Source organism: Bos taurus, chromosome 6, assembly GCF_002263795.3.
Source record: "Bos taurus isolate L1 Dominette 01449 registration number 42190680 breed Hereford chromosome 6, ARS-UCD2.0, whole genome shotgun sequence".
NCBI classification, from domain to species: domain Eukaryota; kingdom Metazoa; phylum Chordata; class Mammalia; order Artiodactyla; family Bovidae; genus Bos; species Bos taurus.
Window position 1 is genome coordinate 11027746 of NC_037333.1, and position 15758 is coordinate 11043503.

The 15758-nt window shown below is 41.8% G+C and overlaps 1 protein-coding gene across 1 annotated transcript in view; it reads right to left on the reverse strand.

The window, feature by feature from the left end:
• UGT8 (UDP glycosyltransferase 8) overlaps nucleotides 1–9877 on the reverse strand; it is a 108525-nt gene extending 98648 nt beyond the window's left edge. Inside the window, 1 exon segment of the mRNA NM_001083635.1 lies at nucleotides 9638–9877. The gene's annotated coding sequence lies outside the window, so the exon portion shown is untranslated.
• Nucleotides 9878–15758: the final 5881 nt, after the last annotated feature.

The window sequence follows — 15758 nt, forward strand, 5'->3', positions numbered from 1 at the left end:
ATCCTGAAGCAAACGCCTAGAGAGACAAAGGGAACCCAGTGAACAGAACCATGCCGGGGGACAGGAGGAAGTAGAGAGGGGGGTCAGAGGGGAGCCCGATAACAGGGAGCTCTGAGAGCCAGCATTGCCAGGTGAAAACGAAGGGCCAGGAGCCCGGGTCCAAACATTACACCTGTCCTGGTGACCTCAGAGCGCTGTGTCTCCACGGTTTGGAAGATGTGATGACCTACTGGACAGGCTTCCCCACACGGCACAGTGGTAAAGAATCTGCCTGCAATGCCAGAGACCCAGGTTCGATCCCTGTGTAAGGATACCCCGGAGACGGGAATGGCAATCCACTCCAGTATTTTTGCCTGGAAAATTCCATGGACAGATGAGCCTGGTGGGCTACAGTCCATGGGGTCGCAAACAGTCGGACACGACTGTGTGACTAACACTACTGGACAGGCAATGCTTAAGATTTTACTGCTGCTCAAAGGAACTGAGTATTTGCAACATAAAGGGAGTGTCCGAGATGGTAGCTACATTTGGCCACCAATGTTCCTAGTACACCTCAGCCCTGAGCCAGTAGTGTTCCTTCTTCTGAATGTGGAGGATCACAGGCACTGGATTTTATTAAACTCATGCTCAGATCAATACTATAGTCTCCTGCTACGGTGCTCCAGGTTCACACAAAGCCCACACAGGCCACTGAAGCACTCATTTTCTTCTGCTTTTTTTTTTTCCTTCCCCTCCCATATAGTCTCCTTTCCCACTCTCCATCTTGCTCTAATTCCCTGTTTCTTATCTACTTCTCCTTCCAGTTTGTCTTCTGATCACTTTAGCTCCAATAAGGTATTAATATATTCTCACAAATGCCACTGAAGTGTTTTCAAAACCAGGAAAAAACAGTGATTAGCATTAATATTCCTTAAAATAGCTTCACCCTTAACTTTACGCACAAATTTTGCTGCCACCCCCAGCTCCCCCCGCCCCTTTGTAAACAGACAGGCAAACCTGTCTGACTAGTTTTCTTCTAAGTCCAGCTCTTCCAATTGGATGACAGTACAAATGAACCAGAGGTTCACAGCACAAATGCAAAGGCTATGAAAAGCACATGGCCTTCAGAAGAAGCAGCCACAGCTAGGGATCTGTGCCATCCACCCAGTCTCAGGGCAGCTGTCTCAATGCAGGAAGGCAACATCACTGAAGGGCTCACTCTAGTGCTAGTTTTTTTTAAAAAAAAATCCCTGTCTATGCATTCTCTTCTGAACAAGGGATATTACAATGTGGTTATGATTGAGAAACAGATTAAGCCTTTATCTTACAAGTTTAAGATGCTGGATGTGACTATATCATTTACTGTGTGGTACAGAGGTGTCCTTGCGGTTTGTTGCTGTTGTGTGTGTTTGCTTAAGTCCATTAGGAAAGTCTGAGTTTGCAAAACAGATTAATCAGAATGAGATTTTTTTTTTAGAGAGAGAAGTACTTTGAGATTGCTTGGTGTGTGTGTGTGTGTGTTAGTAGCTTGGTTGTATCCAACTGTTTGTGACCCCACAGACTGTAACCTACCAGGCTCCTCTCTCCATGGGATTTTCACGGCAAGAATACTGGATTGTATTTCCTATTTCAGGGGATCTTCCCAACCCAGGGATCGAACCCATAAATTCTGCATCTCCCTCATTGGCAGGCAGATTCTTTACCACTGAACCATCAAGGAATCTGAGATTGTTTTAAATGGGTACATTTTAAATATGATATGCTTTAAAATCATTGTCCATATTTTTTTGGACTGTCAACTATTTCAAACATACAGAAAGGTATAAAGATTAATATAAAAAAAATCTGTATACCCATCACCTATATTTTAAAGTTTAAATTCTGCCTTACTTTGAAGTGTTTTGAAACTTTTAAATTCTACAAATATGATTCAATTTATAAAAACTAAATTTTATATAACTTTTCAGGAACATATTATAAAAATCAAGGCATATCTGCACATGATTCTACTGCTTAAAATTTTTCTTAATCCAAGAGAACATTTGTTTAAGCTAAAATATCTCACGTGGAGTAAAATCAGCCCCATGGTTATTATTAAAGCAAGTTATGGCCAACATACAGCTAAAAAAGTATAACTTGGTGTCTTGAAAATGTTTCAAGTATTAAATTTCTTTAAAACCTAACTGAAAAGTGTGAAGAGATTTTACACATATGTCTGTATTCATAATATTCTCAAATGAGGCAAATACTTACCAAAGCAGTTACAATATAAATTTATTTAGTGAAAGGCAATACCTCTAGGTGCATTTCTGTTATCTCAATCAAGTCAAGGGAAAATATACCTCCAATATAGTGATTGTTTCCATTATTAAAAATTCAGACAAACAGAAAAGAGTTATTAGCAAAATACACAGTATCTCTGAAACGTTCCTAACTACATGTTCTTTCTACCTAATCCAAATGTTTTACTGCTTATTGCCAGAGACTGAGAACTGAGCTGGCTGTCCTACACACCCTGCCATTCACAAACCCAAAAGTTCCGTTTTCATCTGGGCTCTGAACCCCTAAATGCTGACCTCATGTCTAAGTCAATTTTACTGTGGCATCTGTCATCTCTGTAAGGGAGTCCTGAACGGGACAATATAGAGTCCAAAGCTGAGTGTGAATATACAATATGGAACTTTCAGAAGTCTTTGAAAATCACCTACATAGGCCACTATGGTTTGCAAGAGTGGGACCATACACTGAGAGGGAGTTAGCACAACAGACCAAAACTCAACTCCAAAACACAGAGGTCCTGATAACAAAAATGTGGGTAAAGAACTTCAGGGAAAGAAGGTCATCACAGGTTAAAAACTACATACATAATGAACTTCAGTTCATCTTAAAAATACTGAATATTTAATTTCATTTTACTCAAAAAACATTTATTGGGTGTCCCAAAACTATGTACTATTCTTCATGCTATATAAACAAATGATAAGGAGTAAATGTTGGTAAGTATGTTTTGAAACAGACTTCTTAATTTGAACTAAAAAAGAATAATAATTAATTAATTAACCACCAATAGCCTAACTACCACTTGGTAAACAGTATGCACTATGTTATTGTTGATTGGCTCCCAAACCAGTTCACATATGTAAATATTTTTTCAAAATACCCACTAAATGCATGGCAAAAAAATCCATATACATATTAAAGTAGAGACCTAATTTCAGATGTTTCCAATATACAGCACTATTTCAACCAAATAGAGAAAATCCTGAGGAAAAAAGGAGATATTTTAAAATATTACTATGGTCAGCTCAATTTTTTAAGAAATCTATGAATCAGTCCCTCCTCTACTACACAGGTTAATACCTGCTTTCCACAATGTTGATTTTTAAGACACCATTTGACATGGAAGTGCCATCTGAAACAAACATTGAATTATATTTTGTTGCTTTAATATCACCTATCTTTTTTGTTTTTGTTTTCAGAGTCTTTTAAAATGAATAATCTTTGGCCTTATTGGATTACCTGAGAAATTAGAACTCACTTAAATTCACTTAAATATCAAGAAACTTTAAATAAAATGTTAAAAATGTTTATGATTTGATTACCAGAGGCTTTTAAAAAGCAGCCAAGTTGCTCTGGACCCTCCAGGCTGGTGGGAGCATGCCCTTCCCTGAGGACACTAAAGCCTCTCCAGAGCTCCTGACCCAACCCCACCCACGCCCCTTCAGGAACAGGTTCCAAAGTTCTCTCTTCTCCCTTCAAAATTTTCAATTGCCCCTATTGTACTGGCTTCTTCCCCAAAGGCTATAAACATAATAAAGTTTCCATCTTAAAGTGAAAGAGTATTCACTCAGCCGTGTCTGACTCTGTGAGGCCAGGACTGTGGCCCCCCAGGCTCCTCTGTCCATGGGACTCTCCAGGCAAGAATACTGGACTGGGTTGCCAGGCCCTTCTCCATCGGATCTCCCAACCCAGGGACTGAACCCTGGTTTCCGGCACTGCAGGCAGATTTTTTACCATCTGAGCCACCAGGGAAGCCCCTCTTAATAGATCTTTTAATCAACCTCCCTAAACCCTGAAAAGGAGGACTGCTAAAAGCAACAGTATCTACAGAATCCAAGTTCTGCTTCCACAAAGGGCTTCCCTGCTGGCTCAGACAGTAAACAACCCGCCTGCAATGCGGGAGACCTGGGTTCGATTCCCGGGTCAGGACGATTCCCTGGAGAAGGGAACGGCAGCCCACTCCAGTATTCTTGCCTGGAAAATTTCATGGACAAAGGAACCTGGCGGGCCACAGTCCATGGGATCGCCAAGAGTCCGATGTGACTGAGGTTTCCATAAAATCAGCTAGCACTTATTGAACACAAACCAGTAACCTTCCAGTCACTGAGCTTGATTTACCTCATTTGATCCTCACAGTAGCCCTGGGAAGTCACACTTTGATCTTCATTATGTAAATGAGGAAAGGGAACTAAGTTCTGAATTCTAGGTCACAGAGATAGTCAGGGGCAGAACCAGGACTGTCTAATACCCCCCCATCTTAGTATTCGGCTTCTCATATCTTGAAATTCTTCTTCCTTCAGTTGCTAAAAACAACTCTCCAGTAATTATCCTCCCAACTTGCATTTTACCTTCTCTTTCTTTACTACTCCCTGTATTTCTACCAACTCTTAAATTGTAGGATCTCCCCAGGCCTCTAATTCCCTCTTACTCTCTGAACCAGCCCTAGAAGATCCACTGACTTCCTTTTTTTGGCAACAACCTATATGTTGAAAATGGCTAAAGAAGTCCACCTACTCATTCACCCATTTACGTACCTACCTATCCAGCCAGAAGACTCTTGAGAGTCCCTTGGACTGCAAGGAGATCAAACCAGTCAATCCTAAAGGAAATCAATCCTGAATATTCACTAGAAGGACTTATGCTGAAGCTGAAGCTCCAATACTTTGGCCACCTGATATGAAGAGCTGACTCATTAGAAAAGACCCTGATGCTAGGAAAGATTGAAGGCTGGAGGAGAAGGGGACGACAGAGGACGAAATGGTTGCATGGCATCACTGACTCAATGGACATGAGTTTGAGCAAACTCCAGGAGATGGAGAAGGACAGGGAAGCCTGGTGTGCTGCAGTCCATGGGTTCGCAAAGAGTCAGACATGGCTGAGTGACTGAACAACAACAAATGCAGCCCAGACCTCTCAGCTCAGAACTTCTGTGCAATGATCCATTGGACACTCATTTCCAGCTGGATTTTCTATAAGCACTTCTTATTCTACATTTCCAAAACAACTCTACCATCCTTGGTCCTCGAACTTGCTTCTCCGTTAAAGTCTCTATCCTGTCCTCCCATACCACCCACCAGCTAACCAGTCATCTAATCCAAGAGATTCTACCACCTTAACATCTGTGTGACCAAGCCCTTTTCTTCATCTCACTGCCACCATATTGGTGTAAGGTCCTCAACTTCTCTTAACAAGATCACCTCAATACCTTCTGACTTGTTATTCCTGTCTCCCAACTCAGATCAATCCTGCTAGACAGCTGCGAGAGCTGTCTTCTCATCACTCTTTAGTTTAAAACAACACTGAAGAGAAAATGGTCTGTGTATCTTAGGATGACAGTCTTCCATGATCTTGCCCTTAACTGGTTACCTTCTGATTACTGTGTCTGGTTAACCTCTGCTGTTACCTTCCCTATGAAGCCTCTCTAGTGTCTGTCCCCACGTGGAACTGGCCACATCCAAATGCCTATTTAGGGCGCTCTGAGTATGTCTATCACAGCACTCTCAGAACAAACAGTACTATATTAAAACTATATTGAAACTAACTTGTTTTTCTATCTAATCCTCTTAAACCCAGAGTCCTCCCATGGTCTTTATGTCTGCAATATCCCCAGTGTACAAGACCACAGTGCCCAATGCATAGTATGTATTTAATAAGCATTTATTGAAAGTAATAAGTATTTATTGAAAAAAGAAGGATGTTTGTAAAATACTTTAGGAAGATATGATTACCACTGTTTTCAAGACTAACTAAAACAACTTTATTCAAATTCATTTGATTATGTAGCCCCTCTGTACATGGGTATGCAAAACAGTATTGAAATGATTCACCTAGCTTCAAGTATGGGAACCAGGATTATCAAATCACACTATTCGTGGCTTTCAGAGAAGAAAAATATTGTCAACATTGTGAACAGCTAGTCAATTTCAGTGGCAGGAAGTAGGATGTAAAATATCATCATATTATCCTTACACAAAGATAACCTGGGGCTACCATCAGAAAAGTAAACTCTTTTATTAAAGGGTTGCTTTGATTTCTCAGAAAAGCAAAGATCTTCCAGAAGACTGAATGTCTGAAATTAAGACACCCTTCTAAAGATCTCATATACAAATTTTCTATTTAAAAAACACTTTAAAAACACTTTAAAACCACTTATATAGAAGCTACCCATCTAGGAACCTCAGCAACTGAGCTCACTATACAGCCCAGAAACAAAGGATGAGAACAGCATGTATCTGTCACAAATTACACAGGCTTTATACTAGAGCAATAGCCCACATCATTTCAGAAGCCAAAAAAAAGACAACAGATACAGCAGCAGGACCTGCTTACAGTCTGACAGCAGTAGAAAGTGATAGCTGATAACAGAAAGAGGACCCAGAAAAACCACAAGAAAAAAAAAAAAGAGAGAGAGAGAAAGAGAATAGTACTTATGTCTCCATTCTAGTATTTCAACTGGGCAGGCTGAGACCATTTACCATAAACAAAAACAGCTCTATACACCTCAAGAAATATAACACTATTCAATTCTTTATGAATTCATGTTCATAAAGACAATCCAACAAAAAATTTAGCTTACATCCTGGGGACCAACTAAGAGGGGAACATTTAGACATTGCTTGTTTTAATAGCTAAATTTTTAAAGTTTCAGTAATGAATGGTGTGAGGGGTCAGCTATTTAGAAAATGTGCTTATGTAAAGGAGATCCAACCAGTCCATTCTAAAGGAGATCAGTCCTGGGTGTTCTTTGGAAGGAATGATGCTAAAGCTGAAACTCCAGTACTTTGGCCACCTCATGCGAAGAGTTGACTCATTGGAAAAGACTCTGATGCTGGGAGGGATTGGGGGCAGGAGGAGAAGGGGACGACAGAGGATGAGATGGCTGGATGGCATCACCGACTCAATGGACTTGAGTTTGAGTGAACTTCAGGAGTTGGTGATAGACAAGGAGGCCTGGTGTGCTGCGATTCATGGGGTCACAAAGAGTCGGACACGACTGAGTGACTGAACTGAACTGACTGAAATAAGCAACAACCCAGATGGTGTCAAATAAATGCGGTTTCACTATATATTGCAAAAACAATCCAAAGTGTCTTACTCTCAGTGTACTTTGGAAACTTAATGTGAATTAAACAGCATCAAGTCAATATTATCTGATAAACAGGTACATAATAACCTTGAAAAGGAGTCTAAGAATTCAAAGTGTGGTTATTTTGTGCCTTGGCCATCTATATTTACATAGTAATTAAGCTGATGGTTATTTATAAGATACCATGAAATGTTTTAAGTAATTTAAATCAAATGTGAACTATCAAACTCTTTACATACAAAAAAAGACTTTACAAAAGATAAAGTCTGTTATAAGTATTTTTACCTACTGCATTGGTTTACTTATTCTAATATGTGCTCCAGGCATTAACACCATAAGCATAGAGCTCCGGAAAGTTTAGATATAAGAGTTTGATCTCTATAGTAGTATTATCTATAGCAGTATCATCAAGAGAAAGTCACAAGTACAGTTTTCACTCAATTACACCCAAGCTACTAATATACTATCAGGCTATTACTAAATGTCAGGGCATTATGCTTTATTGTAGTTTTTAAACACTCCTATAGCAGTAAACCACAAAATTTTACCTTGTGGGTGGCAGGCAAAACAAATAATACTCCAGTGTTTTTTTCTGGAATTATCTAGAATAGTTGAACAGAGACATTCCAAAAGCAAACCTCAAACTGCCTGGAGATAAGTTTCTATAGGAGAAAACTAGTCCACTGTTTCTCTGAGACAGAAAAAAACATAGACTGATTTATGATCGGATTCAATGAATGCAAAGTGCAGATTCCCTCACTATACAATATTGATGTGCATGACTCTACAATTAATTTAAAAATCTCCAGGGAATAAAATGCGATTACTTCTGATACTATTACAATACCATTTAAAAAGCACTTTCCCTCCTTTTTTCAAGTGGCTTTTTTTTTTTTCTGGGAATAAGTGGAAATAAAGCACACCAATTACACCAATTCTGAGTGGAGACATTTTTCTTTGAACACGAAATTATCAGATATAGAAACAACAGCACTCTTGGCATTTAGCCAAACCACCACATCTTCATGTCATTAATCTTGAAAAATTCATTATACAAGATGACAGCCTGAGGGGAAACGGAAGGTTTAGAGTAGCGTTTTTTCTACCTTTTCTGGATAGAAGCCACCTGAAATAAAAGGCTGCCTCTATCACTGATTCATAATAGAGGTGACTCTTGGGTCATGCCTAGTTGAAAATGCTACCCACTCCTCACTCCTGTGATACGCCCTCTTCCCCTTGAGGATGACTAGTTAACACAACCCAGTCGACTGAGTTAGTCTGCAGACTTTCAGAAGTTCTCTCACTTTCTTCCCTCCTGGCCCCCAGAGTTGCTTTGAGGTGATGGGAACCAGCGGTACAGGCACAGAGGTGGTCCTTTCTTAAGGAAGTGCTGCAGAGCGGCACGTTCCGGTACTCAACTTCATAAACCCTCTATTAAAGCAGTGAATTTACATATACAGACTGAATAAACCCCTCGCCACCCGTGACCGTCCTTCTGCCGGGTCGCACGGCTTGCGCCCCTACGCGGTTTGCCCGGTACAACTCCGAACTGCATATCCCAGGCCCCCTCGCCGCTCCTCCGGTCCATGGAAGGCGCCCTACTTTCGGCAGCGCGTCCTTTCTCTCGATTCCTCTCTCACCCGCACATGCTTCCCTAGCAAGGGCACGCCATATGGTCCCCGCATCCGCGCGGAGACCCTGCCACTACTGTGCATTCCCCAGGGTTGCACAGGCTTGCTGGCACTGAAAGGTCCCTGTGTCGGTGCCCCCAGCCATGCCCTTCCTCAACGCACCCAGGTCTAGTTCCCCCTCAAGGAGAGGACGAAGTCGAGGAGAGTTGGAGAGTTTCCGAAGAAGCACCTCCCGGGGCCCCCATCCCTGGCTGGCAGCGGGCTATGGCCTCGGGGTTCCGCGGTGCCCATCCCTCCAGGGTCAAGTGCAAAGTCCTTGGCCAGATCCGCGCCGCGTTATGCCCTCTCAGGCTGCACGCGCGAACGCGAGAGGACCCTCAATCGAGAGCCATATGGGAGGGAAGGGCGCACAGGCGCGACTGGGGCAGCTTAGAAAGATCTCCTTCACACCCCTCCGCCCCAGCTCACGGTCTTCCTTCCCACCCACCCCCAACACTTAACTCCCTCAGCCCAACCGCAACTGCACTTTCGGATCCCTAACCCCCACCCGAGGATCGCAGTCATTCGCCCAGTACTCACCTCCGGGATCAAACAACGCCCCTCTCCTCTCGCCTACCCTCCCCCCTTCCCCTCGCTGGAACCGCGTGGTCCCTCCGCTTACCTCGGCTCTTGGCTGCTGCGCGTGAGTTTGAGTGTGTCTCCGCCGCGTAATTGTATCCGGGGACAGAAGGGACCCGTGTTTGTGTGCTGGATCAGGTGTCGCCGCCTTCGGTGGCTTGGGGTTGTGAGGGAGGCTGCAGAGTTAGCGTGTTAGCTTAGGACGGACTTTCTGGACTCGGAATTGATGGCAAAGCTTTAACCGTGACCTGCCTCGGGTCCGCAGAGCGCCTGCTCCTCCGCGGCTCCCCGCAAGCGGCCGGGCCCCGCCAGCAGCCGCGCCCCGCCCCGCGCGCTGCGAGCTGAGCTGAAGTGCGCCCCTCACCTCCCGCGCCTGGCTCCGCAGGGCACGACGCGGGCCGCCACGCGTTCAGCCTCGCATTACACGCCTGGAGCTGCGAGCGCCTCCTGCTCCCGCGGCCGGGGCATGGATGCCGACGCGCTTTCGTGCCGCGCGCTCGCGGGCTGAGCGAAGCGCAGAGTCCTACGACCGGGCTCCTAGCGGGCGGGTGGCGCGGCGGGCGGGCTGGGGCGCGCGAGCCCTCCGGTGCTGGAGCTGGGAACCCTGGGACTGGCACGTGGCCCCGCCCCCGTTCCCCTGCGAGGCGTGCCCTGTGCCCTCGTTGCCACCTCCCGACTGGTCCCCTGCCCGCCTTTTTCCGTCGCACCAGCGCCTCTCGAATCTGGTGGTGTGGTGGGAGCGCGCCTGCCCTGACTTCCCAGCCTGCTAGTCTGCCTCCTTTCCGAACCCACGAAAAAGTTGAACTTTGGCTAGGAGGTGAAGGAGATAAGTGAAGGAAAGGCGGGGGTCGGGGGGCGGGGGCGGTGCTTAGATGATCAGCCACCTGCCTTGTAAGTCAGAAAGGGTTTAGAAAAGGCGAGTTGGGAATCTTGGAGGAAGGAAATGGGGTTGCTGGGCTCAGGAACATCCCTCCTCACAGACTCGTGCTGAAAAGAGCCATTTATGCTTTGCTTGGTTGAGTCTGTGGCGACTTTATCCTGACTGATCTGTGTTTGCCAGAAGCAGATCTTCGCCAAGTTGGCGTCCAGGCAAGAAAGCCAGGAAGCAGCTTTGCATACCCAGAACTGCTGTGGTACCTCACCTTCCCTCCCCTCTTCCCCAATCAGAGCCCAAGTACCTTTAAGAGTCTGATCTTAGAGTGCTGTCCTCCTGGGAACTAGGAAAGTCTAATAGTTGTTTGCTTTTCCTCTGAGCATGATTGGCTATGTATTCAATGTATATATATACGACATAGCTTTCAGAAAAGCTACAAATCATTTGGGGTGTAAGCTGCAGAAGCTAAGATGCCGCCGCTGCACATAAACATTATACGTTTAAACACCAAACACGAGAATTTTAAAAAAATACCAAGTCAAGCAGTTCTTTGCTTGCTCCAAACCGAATTTCAGAAATAGGTTGGGATTTTGTGCCCTTAGAAAAGAAAACGGAAATTATGTTTTACTGTGCATAGTATTACTTAACATTAAAAGGAGGGAAAAAAAAAAAAAACAACAAACTAATATACATTGCTATTAGCATTTGATTTATGTTTCTATGTTTAAGTACCAGAGTCCAAAGTTCACTGATAGACTTCTAAACGTGGATTTCAAAAAAGAATGTGTTTACCTTCTTTGCAGATTAGAAACACAGGGGATATTTTTTTCAGTCTTTGTACCTGACCAAAGGAGATCACTGACCTCTATAATCATTTTCCATTTAATTTCATTAGAAAAGCCTAAAATGTAAACGCGGATAACAATCTGACATAAGAGAATTTAAGCATTTACTTTAAAAGCTCCCCTCTCTCAACTGTCAAGCTTTAAGTAATCGTTCAAGCAGTTGCAAGCTACTTTTTGGATAATGTTTTTGTAAATTCTTGGTTAAAAAAAGTACTAGAAATTAAGCAAAAATACTCAATTGTATGAAAAATTTTTAAGAATTTGTGTCACAATCCTTTGCTTAATAAAGTCATGTAAACTAACCGTCAAGTAACATTTTGTCAGACTTTTGGAAAGAAAATGTGTTGCTCTAGTATGTAAGGATATATCCATGTTTGCTGTTTCCTTGTTTTGTCTATTGCCTACAACACTCTTTATATAAAGATTGTTGAGTTTCTCACATCTCTGCACACAAAGGACATCCCATAACTTAAAATATATTAAGTCAGTCATTGTATACATACTTGAATTGCATTTTTGGAGCTTGAAATTATTCAGAAAAATCGGTGAATCTCTTTCTCTACTTTTTAAGGATCTACCAGCATTTAACACTTAATATTATTGACTGAATGGCTGGATAAAGTAAATGATGAAAGCATTTGCTACTTCTCTTCAAGGATGAATGCATATGTCTCATAAATACATTTTCCAAGTTCCCATCCAGATTCACATGAAATTCTGCTCATTAGCTTTAGTTTATAGAATGTTGAATAGCACATCTGTAGTAAGGAAGTTCCAGCCACCCTGAAGTATGTTATTAAAATTCCCTCATTATTTCAGTAGACAAAGTGTATCAGTATACTCAGTTGTTAATTTTTTTTTTTTTTAATGTTCATGATTCTTCAACCAGTTGGGTCCATATGATTTATTGGGAGAGTCAAAAAAAAAAAATAACTTACGAAGGATGCTAGCTTAGCCTGGTGATTATTAACCATGAACTATGGAATTTTAATCAGTTATGAATGGTACAGTTTTATATCATTTGTCCTTGTAATGTAGATGATATAATATAGACTATAAAAGAATGGGAATAAGTTTAATCATGGCTATACATTCCAACACTCCCTTGTTAATTGTCTCAAATATCTGAATATATCACAGTGGGGTATCATATGAGTGAAAATATCACTGACTTTGCAAATTAGATGTTTGAGCTCTGCTGAGTTCCTAAGAAATGTGACTATCTATTTTAGAGCTCTGAGGAATTCAGAGAGTCTGAAGGTACATAAAAACTCTTTAGGCCTAATTTGATCCTGCACTCCATAATATTAATAATAATAGTGATTATTATGGTTTCTACTTGAGTTTCTAAAGTGTAATTTCAGGCACAATGCTAAATTAACAAGACTGATGTCATGTAATCCTCATAAAAATCCTGGAGGTAGATAATATCATTTTCCTTGTGGAAGGTAGAGTAGTAGAACGTTGGAGAGTCAAACATGCAAGCTCACAGAGGGAAATTGACAAAACTGGGAATTGAATTCTGAATCAAAGATCATGCCCTGAGTCACTATGTCTACTCAGACTATCTCATAGTACAGTTTTAAGACTTGGTCGGGGAAAACATTGAAGTACATAAAGGCGGCCTGGCCATTTGGGGAAATCTCGGAATTCAAGAAACCTGTAAACCCAGTCTGTCTTGCTGCCTCTCTTTCACCCCCAAACAGCTGCTAATATGCAATCACACTGCAAACATACCTAGTGATGAGAGAGGCTTAATTTTCTGTGTATCTACTTTAAAACTGTGGCCATTATTTTGTTTAATTCCTATTTCCTATGGACTCTGACTCTCTGTAAAAACACTAAGCCTGAGGGCAAACAGAATGAAGATCATGCAGAGTCCATATGACAAAAACAGGCACACTACCACATCTTCACCTTCTCCTCTTGGCTCTTTCCTTTTTCCTTTCTCATCATCTCCTATTTTCTTGCAAACATCTGCTTCCTGCTTTCAGGTTTAACTATACACTCTACTTAGTGTCATATCCCATTTTTAAAATATGTACATTTTTACATTTTTTCATTTTTTATAAGCTTAATACATGCAATTTTCAACTTAATTCTGTTTTATTATGCATTATAGGCTTCTTTAAAAAATGCTGATCTGTGGGTCAAATTGTAACAAAGAATGATTGAAGAAACAAAGAGAGATTTCTAGAACTGTGGAAGTGATGGGGAACTTCTATTCTCATAAAAAAATATATCTTTAAATTGTCTAAAGGAATATCTGATATAAGGACAAGTCAAAAAAAAATCTTATACTTTTAGTAATTTTGGTTACATGATAGACATCATCGGAGAAGGCAGTGGCAACCCACTCCAGTGTTCTTGCCTGGAGAATCCCAGGGACGGGGGAGCCTGGTGGGCTGCCATCTATGGGGTCGCACAGAGTCAGACACAACTGAAGCGACTTAGCAGCAACAGCAGCAGATAGACATCATGTAACTGATTCTGTATGTCCTTATTTATTGTTTATTCTATGTCTTTCTAAAGCAGTATTTATTTTCATGATTAGAAAATGGCTTCAATAAGACTTTGCTTTATCATCTATGTTTATTGTTGTTTTAGTCATTCAGTTGTATCTGACTCTTGCGATCCCATGAACTCTGTCCATAGGATTCCCCAGGCAAGAATACTGGAGTGGGTTGCCATTCCTTCTCCAGGGAATCCTCCTGATCCAGGGATAGAACCCACAGCTCCTGCATTGGCAGGTGGGTTCTTTACTACTGAGCCACCAGGGAAACCCTCCCTAATCTATACCAGTCAGTTAAAATCTTTTAAAATAATTTCTAACACTTCGTGATAAACTCCGTTCAAAGTTAGTTGTGGAAAACGTATGGAGACAGAACATCTCTTTTAAGGCCTTTGGCCTTTCAGAACTGGGAAGTTTGCTATTCTGTATCTCTATTGTGCTGCTGCTGCTGCTGCTGCTGCTGCTAAGTCGCTTCAGTCGTGTCTGACTCTGTGTGACCCCATAGACGGCAGCCCACCAGGCTCCCCCATCCCTGGGATTCTCCAGGCAAGAACACTGGAGTGGGTTGCCATTTCCTTCTCCAATGAATGAAAGTGAAAAGTGAAAAGTGAAAATGAAGTCGTTCAGTCATGTCCTGTGGAGCCCTGTATTGAGTCTCTGTCAGTTATACCAACCAAGATTTAAGAGAGAGAATCAGGTAGTACTACATGACAGCCAAGCTAAGCCCGTGCCACAGCAGCTTCCTTCCCCATTCATCTTGCAGGCATTAATTTTTACAACCATTCTGAATATGTCTAAAATATATCCCCCTGGTACCACAGTCTGTGAGCTTCCCAAAGTAAACATTAACTTATCTGCCTAGTCAACTTGCATTTATTGAGAAGGTTAAAGAACCCCAGAATCAACATTTTTTAAGGATTATATCCTCTGCCTTTTAACATAAAGAACCAATTATTTTCAGAAAAGAAATAGCGGACTTGCCCTGGCAGATTGATATAAACAATATTTTGTGACCTTTATTTCATACGGTTATCTTAAAATCACAGTGTTTAAATTGTCACTTTCTCAGGTCAGGCATTAACTCTTAGGTGAAACTATTAAGTATATTTTTGTTCATAAGTGTCAGCCCTAAGTGTAACTCTCCCAAGGTCTGCAAAGAAAGAGGGTTTCTGTATCAATGAAAAACAAGAAACACTAAGGACTTTGCCCCTAGTGTTCAAATCATTAAATTATCGTGTGTATTTTATTTTATGGTTGGAATCCTGTTCTGAGTATCTCTTTTCTTGCCTTATTTTTCATTCATTGCCTCCCTTACTTTTGTGTCATAAAGAACTATGGTGTAATAAATTGTCTGATGAAGTATCCCTTACAAAGACAGGTAGGGAAAAACCTAGTCATTGACAGTGCTATTTCTATAGTGTGAAGATATGAAGATTGTGTGGGCCTTTCCAGAGTATAATTAGAAATTGAGGCTGTTGCTGTAAAGCAGATATAGACTACTTTTAAAATTGTTTTTAAAATGTGATGGCAAAGTTTTAAATGCCCCCAGTTGTATTGACCAATTCCCTATCCTTTCACACTAAAAATAATCCTCTTCTTTAGCCATCTTCCCCAAGCCATTTAGTTAAATACGTCTTTTTTTTTTTTTACTTTACAATATTGTATTGGTTTTGCCATACATCAACATGAATCTGCCACGAGTGTGCATGTGTTCCCCATCCTGAACCCCCTTCCCACCTCCTTCCCTGTACCATCCCTCTGGGTCATCCTAGTGCACCAGCCCCAAGCATCCAGTATCGTGCATCGAACCTGGACTGGTGATTCGTTTCTTATATGATATTATACATGTTTCAATGCCATTCTCCCAAACCATCCCATCCCCTCCCTCTTCCCACAGAGTCCAAAAGACTGTTCTATACATCTGTGTCTCTTT